General features: G+C 39.7%; 1 protein-coding gene across 1 annotated transcript in view; it reads left to right on the top strand.

Annotated features, from left to right (window-relative positions):
* The first annotated feature begins 2,325 nt into the window (after positions 1 to 2,325).
* The window catches only part of MINAR1 (membrane integral NOTCH2 associated receptor 1), a 186,335-nt gene continuing 174,114 nt past the window's right edge, over positions 2,326 to 14,546 (top strand). The window contains exon 1 of the mRNA XM_082256038.1: positions 2,326 to 2,462. The gene's annotated coding sequence lies outside the window, so the exon portion shown is untranslated. The remainder of the gene's footprint in view (positions 2,463 to 14,546) is intronic.

Genomic DNA, 14,546 nt, shown 5'->3' with positions numbered 1-14,546 from the left:
AGGTAACCCGGCTCCGGGGACATTCACAATGTAACTGGAAAGGTAGGTACAGTAATTGGGTTGTAATAAAGTTCCCTTGTAATTAGGTTATTAAACACGGATCCGTCGATCGCCTGCGTTGCACGGCTGCATCTCAATAATTGATCGTTCGCCTTTGATAAGGCTGAAGACACAGCCGAGAAGGGGGCTCAATCCTCCTTCTCTTTTCTTCCATCCAGGAAGCAATCATCAAGGGGGCCATGCATCTCTCTCTCTACAAAACCTGACCAGCAAGCCAACTAACCCCTCGCCAGGAAAACTCCTAATTAATGCTAATGGAATCCTGCAACGTGCAGAGCCCTATACACAGGAGGACCTGTGTTCATCAATGGCAGGGGTGTGGGCTGCTCTCCTCTCCATGCCTAGTGTTTAATTCATCTGACACTGCGGAGGTGAGCCCCCCAGTGACAATAAGAGCCAGGTACACAGCATCAGCAATCCATCTCATGAGCCATAACAGATACCCCCCCCCCCCTCCCCTCCTTCCATGACAAGGAGGGATCATCACACAGCCCTTCATTCACAGTCCTTCCAGAGGAGATGGGTGTCCCTGAAATCCAATGTTGGGGGGGGGGGGGGGGATAAATAGGAGGTTGTAGGTGGGAGGGGGGATGAGAATGAGAAAGACGCGGAGAGAAAGCCCAGCAACAAATCAGGCTGCAGGATAGAGAGAATGGGAATTGGAGAAAGGTGGTGGTGGTGGTGGTGGGGAGGAGGGAGGGATGGTGTGACACAAGGGGAAGCAGCAGCAGAAGCCGGCTATTTCTCTATGAGACGGCCACAATGAGCAACCGGGACTTCTGCAGCGAAGCACGGCGGCGCAGCACCAGGCTGGGCTCTGACGAAAGGGTGAAGAGCTTTGTGTCTGCCGCCGGGCACCCTCCATTCTTGCAGCTGAGGATATAAAGGGGGAAAAAAAGAAAAGACACCGCTTCCAGGACTGAGGATGTCTGTAAGGAGGACCACATAGAAGACTCAACTGAGACATGACAGCAGCCAGCAACAGCACCAGCAGCATCAACACATGCATGCCAGCAGACACAACACCACACCGCGGACAGCATCACCCGTAGACACGGCGGCCCTATACAGCGTGTGCCGCTAACAGGGGGTGGGGGGCATCGTCCTGTTTAACGCGATATATTCATTGATTTGCACACATGGCGCTTGCAAGTTAGCCGACAACAACACACATACTGTACCATGATGTCCCTGACAGCGTTAGAACATGCACTGTGATCTCATAGAAACTTATGCAAATAACGTAAACCCTCAGACGCCCCGTTGTCGTCAACTGCAAATAAAAATAAAATAAAAGAATATATCAATAGAACAGAAGTGATACTTAATATGTAATACACATATGATAATCAATAGAACAGAACTGATACCAATAGTATGATACACATATGATAATCAATAGAACAGGACTGATTACAATAATATGATACACATATGATTATCAATAGAACAGGACTGATATCAATAATATGATTATCAATAGAACAGGACTGATACCAATAATATGATACACATATGATTATAAATAGAACAGGACTGATACCAATAATTTGATACACATATGATTATAAATAGAACAGGACTGATACCAATAATTTGGTACACATATAATAATCAATAGAACAGAACTGATACCAATAGTATGATACACATATGATAATCAATAGAACAGGACTGATGCCAATAATATGATACATATGTGATATTTAATAGAACAGAACTGATACCAATAGCATGATACACATATCATAATCAATAGAACAGGACTGATACCAATAGTATGATACACATATAATAATCAATAGAACAGGACTGATGCCAATAATATGATATATATGTGATAATCAATAGAACAGAACTGATACCAATAGCATGATACACATATGATAATCAATAGAACAGGACTGATACCAATAATATGATACACATATGATAATCAATAGAACAGGACTGATATCAATAATATGATAATCAATAGAACAGGACTGATACCAATAATATGATACACATATGATTATCAATAGAACAGGACTGATATCAGTTATGTGATACACATATGATAATCAATACAACAGGACTGATACCAATAATTTGATACACATATGATAAAAATAGAATGGGACTGATACCAATAATATGATACATTATATAGGGAAGGGGAGATCACATTGGAAATATTGTCAGTGAGATGAATATTATATAACAATAATAAATGATACAATATAACAATATAGAATACAATGCTGTGAATGCTGTGAGATCTCACTCTAGGAGGACACAGATCTCTAGAATGTTAGCATAGTGCAGAGATTTTCACCCAGATCATAAACAAATCTCATCACCGATCAACAAGAAGACAGATCTGTCCTATAGCAACCATCTCCTCCACCATTATTCTACAGGTAAGGGTTGGGGGGATGGGGGGGGGGGGGAAGGTGTGTGGGGAGGAGGGAGGGTGGGGGTTGTTGGTACATTTGAAGGTCTGTTTATTAAGAGAGATTTTTTTATTAATATTGATTATTATTATAATAATAAAAATAATAATAATAATAATAATAATAATAATAATAATAATAATAATAATAATAACAATATATATGTTATTATTATTATTATTATTTTTATTATTATTATTATTATTATTATATATATATTGTTATTATTATATATTGTTATTATTATTATATTGTTATTATTATTATTATTACTATTATTATTATTATTATATATATTGTTATTATTATTATTATTATTTTTATTATTACTATTATTATTATTGCTATTATTATTGTGTTTGTTTATTATTGTGTTTGTTTATTATTGTGTTTGTTATTATTCTTACTTCTTCTTAATAATATTATCATTTATTATTATTATGTTATTCATAATCAAGGGAAAGGGTGATCTTATTTAATAAGAGCAATCCTTAATGACATCGTGGCCCTGCCTAATGAATGCATTGACCCAAGCAGCCAATCAAGTTTCTGCTTTAATCTGATTAGGACACGCAAAGATCATTTCTCATTGGCTGATATGGGGTATTGCACTTGTTCCCGGTTTCCTGTGATAGATCATGAGTATTTGTTGCTGGAATATTTCCTCCTGTATAGATCATACATTTAATTTTTTCCCTATGCAAACTTAAAAACAAGTCTAAAGTAAAAAAAAAAACACATTGCAGTTTAACAATTTCTAGAAATGGTGGCTACATTAGTTTTCCTTTTTTATTTTTTCCTTCATTTTTACTTGATGATCCTGCCAGTAAGTCTGTTTTCCCGTCAAAGATTTGGAATATTTATTGCTGGAAAATTTCCTCCTGTATGGATCATACATTTAATTTTTTTCCCAATGCAAACTTAAAAACAAGTCTAAAGTAAAAAAAAAAAAAAAAAACACATTGCAGTTGAACAATTTATAGATATGGTGGCTGCAATAGTTTTCCTTTTTAATTTTTTTCTTTATTTTTACTTGATGATCCTGCCAGTAAGTCTGTTTTCCTGTCATAAATTTAAAATATTTATTGCTGGAAAATTTCCCCCCGGATGGATCATCACTTTTTTCCCCTATACAAACTATAAAGCAGATCTAAAGCAAAAAAAAAAAAAAAAAATAATAATAATAATATATTGCAGCTAAACAATTTTTTAGAAATGGTGGATGCATTAGTTTTCTTTTTTGGGGGATTTTTTCCCTTTTTTTTTTTTACTTGGTGAATTTGCTAATAAGTCTGTTTTTTCCGTCATAGATTTTGAGTATTTATTGCTAGAAAATTCCCCCCTGTATACATGAAACTCTTTTTTCCCCTTTGCAAACTTTAAAGGAGATCTAAAGCAAAAAAATACATCAAATAATATATCGCAGCTTAACAATTTTTTTTTAGATATAGTGGCTGCATTCATTTTCTTTTTTGAGGGATTTTTTTCTTTTTTTTTTTTTTTACTCAGTATTCTTGCTAAGAAGTCTGTTTTTCTGTTATAGATTTTTAATATTTGTTACTGAAAAATGTCCCCCTTTATGGATCATAAATTCAACTTTTTTCCTTATTCAAACTTTAAAGCAAGGTCTAAATCCAAAAAAAAAAATAATAATAAAAAATATATATTTATACAGTATCTCACAAAAGTAAGTACACCCCTCACATTTTTGTAAATATTTTATTCTATCTTTTCATGTGACAACACTGAAGAAATGAGACTTTGCTACAATGTAAAGTAGTGAGTGTACAGCTTGTATAACAGTGTAAATTTGCTGTCCCCTCAAAATAACTCAACACACAGCCATTAATGTCTAAACCGCTGGCAACAAAAGTGAGTACACCCCTAAGTGAAAATGTCCAAATTGGGATAAAAGTGTCAATATTTTGTGTGGTCACCATTATTTTCCAGCACTGCCTTAACCCTCTTGGGCATGGAGTTCACCAGAGCTTCACAGGTTGTCACTGGAGTCCTCTTCCACTCCTCCATGATGACATCACAGAGCTGGTGGATGTTAGAGACCTTGCGCTCCTCCACCTTCCATTTGAGGATTCCCCACAGATGCTCAATAGGGTTTAGGTCTGGAGACATGCTTGGCCAGTCCATCACCTTTACCCTCAGCTTCTTTAGCAAGGCAGTGGTTGTCTTGGAGGTGTGTTTGGGGTCGTTATCATGTTGGAATACTGCCCTGTGCCCAGTCTCTGAAGGGAGGGGATCATGCTCTGCTTCAGTATGTCACAGTACATGTTGGCATTCATGGTTCCCTCAATGAACTGTAGCTCCCCAGTGCCGGCAGCACTCATGCAGCCACTGCTGTATTTTGGCCTAGGCCGATTGGCCTAGGCCTAGGGCGGCACGTCAAAAATGCCGCCCCTCCACATAAAAAAACCCGATCCGAGACCGAGACATGTCCATAGTCCTCCGGTCATCTTGTTTGCGAGTCCCGCCGCCTCCATCACTCACCTGGTCCTTGCCTGCCTCCCACACTCCACACACACACAGTCCGGCTTTCAGTAGGGGCGTACGTGCCACAGGGAGGGAGGATCTCGCGCCCCTATAGAGCTGAAGTAAGTGGCTAAACTGGCTGCTCTTCAATCAGTGAATGGGGCGGAGCCTAATGCTCCGCCTACCCTCCTTCGCGCGGCCCGTGGAATACTAGCTTCTCCCCGCGGCGGGGCGGGGGTCTAAGTCGAGGAGGAGGAGGAGGAGAGAGAGAGGAGGACCAGGGAACCCCCAGCCAGGCCAGGGCGGTCCGACAGCAGGAGCAGGTAGGAACGATTTTAGGTTACCACGGAACCAGTAGTACCACCACTGCTATATCGGCAATTACAATTACTAATTCCATCCAAGTTTTGCAGCAAATATACGTTCAACAAATATGGAGCAGTTTGCAGTGCAGTACATGAACTTTCACTGAATGTGAACTGCTAAATGAGTTTGCATTGATTTCAGCGTGTGCAAAGTGCTCCATACACGCTGAAATCAATGCAAACGCATTTAACAGTTCACATGCAGTGAAAGTTCATGTACTGCAAACTGCTCCAAGCTTTAACCACTTCTGGACTGGAAAATTTTCCCCCTTAATGACCAGGCCATTTTTTGCAATTCAGGACTGCATTACTTCAATGGACAATTGCGCGGTCGTATGACACTGTACCCTAAAAAAGTTGATGTTCTTTTTCCCACAAATAGCTTTCTTTTTTATTGCGCTATAAACAAAAAAAAGAGCAACAATTTTTTTTCACATTATGCTATATATATTCCCAAAAAAAAATGTAAAATCAAAATTTTTCATCATTTTAGGCCAGTTTGTATTCTGCTATATATTTTTGGTTAAAAAAAAAACCCAACAAGCGTATTTGGATTGGTTTGCACAAAAGTTATCACGTCTACAAACTATGGTAAAGATTTGTCATTTTTATTTATTTTTTTACTAGTAATGGCGGCGATCTGCGATTTTTAGCGGGACTGCGACATTGCGGCAGACAGATCGGACCCCTAACTGACATTTTTGACACTTTTGGGGGGGACCAGTGACATTACTACAGTAATCAGTGCTAAAAATATGCACTGTTACTATACTAATGACATTGGCAGGGGAGGGGTTAACCCAGGGGTGATCAAAGGGTTAAGTGTGAGCCTAGGGGGTGTTTTCTAACTGTGAGGGGGAGGGACTTGTGAAATGAACATAGAGACCTGTGATCCCAAATAGGAGGAACACAGGAGCTCTGTGATCATTTGAGAGAGAATGACGGTCTGCTGTTTACAACAGCAGACCGTCGTTCTCTCTCTGTGGGGAACGATCTCGGGTGCCCGGCGGCAATTGCGGCCGCCAGCCCTGTGGATTGGCATCCCCGCTGCCTAGTGAGGGCCCCCAGGAGAGCTCCCACGAACCGACCTACCCATACAGAACAACAAAATATACACGTAGGCACTTCGTACCTACTTTTAATGTACAAAGAGGAAGAGTTGGAGCCTAAAGAGGAAGGGGTGTGGTTTACAGATGAAAGGGCGGGTCTGAAACAGGAAGGGGTGTGGCCTTAACAGGAAGGGGTGGGTCATATTTAAATTAGGGGGGCGCACGAGTTTAGTCTGGCCTAGGGCAGCACAAAACCTGAATACACCACTGCATGCAGCCCCAGACCATGACACTCCCACCACCATGCTTGACTGTAGGGGAGACACACTTGGCCAGTCCATCACCTTTACCCTCAGCTTCTTTAGCAAGGCAGTGGTCATCTTGGAGGTGTTTGGGGTCGTTATCATGTTGGAATACTGCCCTGCAGCCCAGTCTCCGAAGGGAGGGGATCATGCTCTGCTTCAGTATGTCACAGTACATGTTGCCATTCATGGCTCTCTCAATGATCTGTAGCTCCCCAGTGCCGGCAGCACTAATACAGCCCCAGACCATGACACTCCCACCACCATGCTTGACTGTAGGGAAGACACACTTGTCTTTGTACTCCTCACCTGGTTGCCGCCACACACGCTTGACACCATCTGAACCAAATAAGTTTATCTTGGTCTCATCAGACCACAGGACACGGTTCCAGTAATCCATGTCCTTAGTCTGCTTGTCTTCAGCAAACTGTTTGCGGGCTTTCTTGTGCATCATCTTTAGAAGAGGCTTCCTTCTGGGACAACAGCCATGCAGACCAATTTGATGCAGTGTGCGGCATATGGTCTGAGCACTGACAGGCTGACCCCCCACCCCTTCAACCTCTGCAGCAATGCTGGCAGCACTCATACGTCTATTTCCCAAAGACAACCTCTGGATATGATGCTGAGCCCATGCACTCATCTTCTTGGGTCGACCATGGGGAGGCCTGTTCTGAGTGGAACCTGTCCTGTTAAACCGCTGTATGGTCTTGGCCACCGTGCTGCAGCTCAGTTTAAGGATCTTAACAATCTTCTTATAGTCTAGGTCATCTTTATGTAGAGCAACAATTCTTTACATCCTACAACTGTTTCAGATCAGTGGACTATGCTGTATATGCTGCATGAATTCCACCTCCTCCCATTACAAACTTGCCCCCCTGCTGAAATCCCCTCTGCCAGTACACATTTTTAGCCCCCCAAAATCCCCAATCCTCTCTCTCCCCATATGCCCTAATAACAAGTCCCCCCACAAAAAAAAATCCCCCCTCCTAGCACAAATCCTCTACCCCTCAAATTTTCCCACTGAGCACAAATCCTCTTTCCCCCCACTCCAAATCTGCCCCCCAGCCAGCACAAATTCCAATTCCCCCATGCAAGAAGAAATCCCTTCCCATAAAAAAGGCCCCTCCTAGCACAACCCCCCCCCCAATCATTCCTACAAGCATAACCCCTCCCACACTAATAAAAATCCTCTCCCTGCTCTACAATATTGCCTTTTCTAGCACAAACTCCGCAAATCCCCCCTCCTAGCACAAATCTCCTCAAATTTCCCCTCCTAGAAAAATTCTTATCCCCTGCCACCCCCAAATTTCTCCTTCCAACACAAATCCCCTCCCCCAATTTCCTTGTGGTACCCCCCCCCCCACCTCACATGATACCACAGTGCCCAGGGCAGCCGTCCTCCTGCCCACCCCTTGTCCCGGCCCTCGGGTGCCTCCATTACGGGGGGGGGGGGGTTTGAAAGCAATCTGGTTGTTGCCAAGCCACTGGACCACCAACAGCCAGCCAGCCAGCAGTCAATGTACAGAGCTGGCGGTGAAAGGGTTAAAGGCTCTTACAGGTCATCGGTTTAGAGTTATCAATGAATAATGGTCCCAAAATGATTGCTCTCATTCTGGGGTGCACAGAATAACATGGGTAGCACAATCAGCATTTTCCTGCACAGGAACCCCCCCCCCCCCAAAGTGTACATTTCTGGGGCATAACATTTTTTTAGGGGTGGAGTTTCAGTGCTTGGGTGTAGATTTAATTTTTTTGTACGCTTTTTTTCACCTAGCTTTATTGCTATCCAATTGCCCCCTTATGTGTTATGTATAGTGACGGGTTCTTACTTAAGGACCAGGAATATTTCTGACACTTGTTGCTTACAAGTTAAAATAATTTATTTTTTTTTTGCTAGAAAATGACTTAGAACCCCCAAACTTTATATATATATATATATATATTTAGCAAAGACTCTGGAGAATAGAATGGAGGTCGTTGCAATATTTTTTTGTCACGCGGTATTTGCGCAGCGGTCTTTCAAACGCAATTGTTTTGGAAACAATACATTTCACTGCATTTAAAAAAACTAAACAGTAAAGTTAGCCTAATTTTTTTCTATAATGTGAAAGAAAATGTTACGCCGAGTAAATAGATACCCAACATGTCATGCTTCAAAACTGCGCACGCTCGTGGAATGGCCACAAACGTTGGTACTTAAAAATCTCCATAGGCAACGCTTAAAAAATTTCTACAGGTTACCAGTTTCGAGTTACAGAGGAGGTCTAGGGATAGAATTATTGCTCTCGCTCTAACGATCGCGGCGATACCTCACATGTGTGGTTTGAACACCGTTTACATATGTGGGTGCGACTTGCGTATGCGCTCGCTTCTGCGCACGAGCTCGTAGGGACAGAGTGCTTTAATTTTTTTTTTCTTATTTACTTTACCTTTTATTTTTTACACTGTCCCTTAAAAAAAAAAAATAAAAAATGTGATACTTTTATTTGTATTACAGAAAATGTAAACATCCCTTGTAATATAAATAAGCAGGACAGATCCTCTTTATTGTGAGATCTGGGGTCAAAAAGACCTCACATCTACACTAAAAAGCCCTTGGGAGGAAGTGACGTATGACGTCGCTTCGGTCCTCCAAGGTCATAGAGTGGAGTGGGGGGCAGTTTGCCAAAGCTGGATGAGCCAAAATCCGGAGATCAAGGAACAGTTGTCTTCCTACCTTCTACCCAGAGACACCGGCCATGCCGGTCCTGGGCCCGCAGGTGGGATAGCTGAGCCCCGGGAAACATGCAACCACCCTAGATGTAACCCTTGCAGTGTGTTAAAATGAAGAATACCACATGTGACCACTAGATGGAGCTAGGTATTTAGGGAAATTTCTCAGATACTTAGCGCCATCTAGTGACTAAATGCTGTATTTTCTATTTTTAAAACAGTGAAAAACATTGAACCACAGAAAAAGCCTAATAACATTTGTTTTTGCCCCCCATGTTATTAGGCAATTATCCTGCGCTGTTTTTCATCGATCTAACAGGAAAATACAGCATTTGGCCACTAAGTATCAAAGAAAATTCCTATAATGTTTAGGGCCTTCTCGTTTCATTGATTTTACATAGTTACATTTTTTTAGTGAGGTTGAAAAAAGACACTAGTTAATCCAGTTCAACCTATAATATGTGTGTGTGCGTGCATTTAAAAAAATGAAATACCACATGTGGCCACCAGATGGAGCTAAGCATTAAAGAAAATTCCTCTTAGCACCATCTAATGGTTTTCTGTGCAAATAAGGCATAAAAAAACAAAAAAACAAAAACAAATGTTATCAGACTATTTCCTGTGCGTCAATAATTTAAAATGAAAAATACCACATTTGGTTAATAGATGGAGCTAATGACCATAATACTTAGCCCCATCTAGTGGCCACATGTCATTTAATTATTTATTTATTTAATTCTGTCATTTAATTATTAAATCAGTGAAAACGTTTCGATCACAGCAAATAGCCTAACAACATTAATTTATTTTGTACCACATGTTATTAGGGTTTTATCCTGTGCTGATAACGAGCAGGGCCCTCTATTTCCTCCTGTTCTGAACTGTATTGTAACTGTATTGTCTTCCCTCAAATTGTAAAGCACTGCGCAAACTGTTGGCGCTATATAAATCCTGTATAGTAATAATAATTTTTCATTGATTTAAAAACAGAAAATATCACAATTGGCCACTAGATGGTGCTAAGTATCATAGAAAATTCTTATGATATTTAGAGCCATCTAACACCTTAATGCAGTAGTTTCCTTGTTAAATCAGTGAAAACCTTTTCGATCACAAGAAACAGCCTAATAACATTATTTATTTATTTTTTTTTTGCCCCATATTATGAGGATATTCTCCTGTGCTATTTTTTAAACTTGAAAATACCGAATGTGTCCACTAGATGGCGTAAAGTATAAAAGGATATTTCCCTGACACTTAGCGCCATCTAATGGCGTTCTATTTGAATGGGGCAAAAACGAAAAGCAAATGTTATTAAGCTATTTCCTAGGCGTCATTGTTTCAAAACTGAGAATACCACGTTTGATTACTAGATGGCGCTAATTACCAAAATACTTAGTCTCCATCTAGTGGCCAAATTCTATCATTTCATTATTAAATCAGTGAAAAATATGTAGATCACAGCAAATAGCCTAATAGCATTCATTTTTATTACCCCATTTTATTAGGGTATTATCCTGTGCTGATTTTCATTAATTTAAAACTAAAGATACCACCTTCGGTTACTAGATGGTGCTAAGTATCATAGGAAATTCCTATAATACTTAGCTCCTAATGGCTAAATTTAGTATTTTTCTTGTTAAATCAGTAAAATGCTTTCAATTACAAGAAATAACATTTGTTTTATTGCCCCATGTTATTAGGATATTGTACTGGGCTTCATTGATTTAAAATAGAAAATATTGAATTTGGCCACTAGATGGCGCTAAGTATGAAAGGAAATTTCTCTGATATTTAGCACTATCTAATGGTGTTCTGTGCGAATGGGGCAACAAAAAAATAAAAAATAAAAAATCGAATGTTATTAGGCTATTTCCTGTGTATTATTGATTTAAAACTGAAAATACTGCATTTGGTTACTAGTTGGCGCTGATGACCAAAGTACTTAGCGTGATCTAGTGGTCAAATTCTGTCCTATCATTACTATATTAGTGAAAACATTTTCCATCACAGAAAAGAGCCAAATAACATTAATTTTACCCCATGTTATTAGGCTATTATCCTGTGCTGCTTTTCGTCGATTTGAAATAGAAAATACCACATTTGGCCACTAGTTGGTGCTAAGTATCATAGGAAATTCCTGTGATAGCACCATCCAATGGCTAAATGCTGTATTTTCCTTTCTAAAACAGCTTAAAAATTTTAAATCACGGGAAATAGCCATATAACATTGCTTTTTTTTTTTTGCCCCATTTTATGAGAATATTATTCTGTGCTGTTTTTCATTAATTTAAAATAGAAAATACAGGATGTGGCGAGAAGTATCAAAGGAAATTTCTGTGATTCTATGCACCATCTAGTGACGAAATGCTGTTTTTTTTTTATTAAAACCGTGAAATTACCACATTTGGTTACTAGATGGCGCTAACGACCAAAATACTTAGCCCCATCTAGTGGCCAAAATCTGTCAATTCATTATTAAATCAGTGAAACATTTTTAACCACGTGCTTATCAGCCGCCGCTGTGTTTACGGCGGCAGGTCTGAAGGTTCCCGCGAATCACCCACTCGCCAGCGGGGAAGCTGATCCACGGGGCCGGCGGCCACGATTGCCACCCGCGATCGATCCCCATGAAGAGAGAATGGCGGTCTGCTGTTGTAAAGACAGCAGACCGTTGTTCTCTCAGGAATCAAGGCACAGCTCCTCCTATTTAGGATCACAGGTCTCTTTGTTCATTCAGCAAGCCCATTCCGCCCACAGTTAGAAAACACCCCCTAGGGACACATTTAACCCTTTGATCGCCCCTGGGTTATCCACTTCCCTACCAGTGTCATTATTACAGTAACAGTGCATATTTTTAGCACTGATTACTGTAGTAATGTCACTGGTCCCCCCAAAAGTGTCAAAAATGTCAGTTAGGGGTCCGATCTGTCCACCGCAATGTCTCAGTCCCGCTAAAAATCGCAGATCGCCGCCATTACTAGTAAAATAAAAATGAAATAAATCTTTCCCCTAGTTTGTAGAAACGATAACTTTTGCACAAACCAATCAATATACACTTATTGGGATTTTTTTTATACCAAAAATATGTAGCCGAAAACAATTGGCCTAAAATGATGAAAAAAATTAGATTTTATAAATTTGTTTTTGAGAATGTTATATAGCAGAAAGTGAAAAATATATATATTTTTTTTCAGAATTGTCACTCTTTTTTTGTTTATAGCGCAAAAAAATAAAAATCAAATACCACCAAAAGAAAACTCTCTATTTGTGGGGAAAAAAAGGACATCAGTTTTTTTTGGGTACAGCGTCGCATGACTGAGCAATTGTCCGTTAAAATAACGCAGTGCCGAATCGCAAAAACTGGCCTGGTCGTTTTTTGTTTTTTTTTCATTTTTTTTCTGGACCTGGAAAATTTTCCGGTCCAGAACTGGTTAATCACAGAAAATAGCCTAATAACAGTTATTTTCCCCATATTATTAGGGTATTATACTGTGCTGTTTTTCATTCATTAAAAATAGATAATACCACACTTGGCCACAAGATGGAGCGAAGTATCGAATTAAATTACTTTAATGCTTAGGGCCACCTAGTGGCCAAATGCTGTATTTTCCATTTGAAATCAATGAAAAATAATCGCCCACAGGAAATAGCCTAATAAAATGTGTTTTTTTTTTTCTCCCCATTTGCACAGAATGATTGTAAATGAATATTCAATAAATGAATTTCTGTGCAATTTTCTACTTTTTTTTTTTTTATAAATACACTCCTAAGACTTAGCTTTATACACGCTATACCTTTTTAACCAGTTCTGGACCAGAAGATCTTCCCCCTTAATCAAAGGGTTAATTATGACCCTAGGGGGTGTTTTCTAACTGTATGGGGGGAGGGACTTGTGAAATGATCATAGAGACCTGTGATCCTATATAGAAGGATCACAGGAACTTGTGATAATTTCAGAGAGAACAACGGTCAGTTGTGTTTACAACATCTGACCGTCCTTCTATCTCAGTGCGGAGCAATCGCGGCCGCCGGTCCCGTGGATCGGCATCCCTGCTGCCTAGTGGGGGCGGGAGCGCCGCTGGCGGGGTGTGCTCGGCCACTAGCACCATTTCCGCGAACCAACATACCCGTCTGTCGATTTGCGTAGCCGAGCCAGCCTGCTGCAGTATATATGGGGCGGGGGGTCGGTAAGTGATTAGTGAATGCACTTTATGACCACATTATACCCGAAATACAAGTGTATACAATTTAATACATTGTTTCCTTACATGGCAAAGTGGGGAACAAACAGAAAAATGGCGTCTGGTACATGCTGGAATATGGTTGTGTTTTTATTTTGTGCTATTGCATGCCAGATGTGTTGGAAGTGTTTGGGAATGTTGAAATCTGCACACATCGATGGTTTAAAACCTCAATCAATATCTTGGCATATGTCGACAAGAGATGGTTCATGCGGCTCAATACAGAACGGCTCATCACAGAGGTGGATGGAGCGGGTGCTTGACTTAAGATGAATTGCTAAAGTGTCAATAGTCTGGAAGATTGCGGGAAGATTGCCGGATCATGTGACAGTCAGCAAAAAAAGAATTCTGCAAATATCAAATGGAAAGTATCGCCTTGCTACATTATATCCATTCGCTGACCAGACCTTTTCTGGCACTTTTTGTTTACAAGTTTAAATCAGTATTTTTTTGCTAGAAAATTACTTACTATCCCCAAACATTATATATATATATATATATATATATATATATACAGTATATATATGTATGTAGGTGTATATATATATTTATGTGTGTGTATATGTATGTATGTGTATATATATATATATATATATATATATATATATATATATATATATATATATATATATATATATATATATATATATGTATATACAGTAAAACCTTGGATTGCGAGCATAATTCGTTACGGAAACATGCTTGTAATCCAAAGCACTCTTATATCAAAGCGAATTTCCCCATAAGAAATAATGGAAACTCAGATGATTCGTTCCACAACCATTTATTCATAAGTCCTTCAGTTTATAGTCCATATAAAAAGATTATAGCATTGCGATAGGTTGCATAAAATGTCCATCCACAAATAGCCCATCCACAAATAGCCGCTTCCATA

Source organism: Pelophylax lessonae (assembly GCF_965119305.1).
Source record: "Pelophylax lessonae genome assembly, chromosome: 4".
Taxonomy (NCBI): Eukaryota; Metazoa; Chordata; class Amphibia; order Anura; family Ranidae; genus Pelophylax; species Pelophylax lessonae.
The sequence above is the reverse complement of the archived record's forward strand: the minus strand, read 5'-3'. Positions and strand labels throughout refer to the sequence as shown.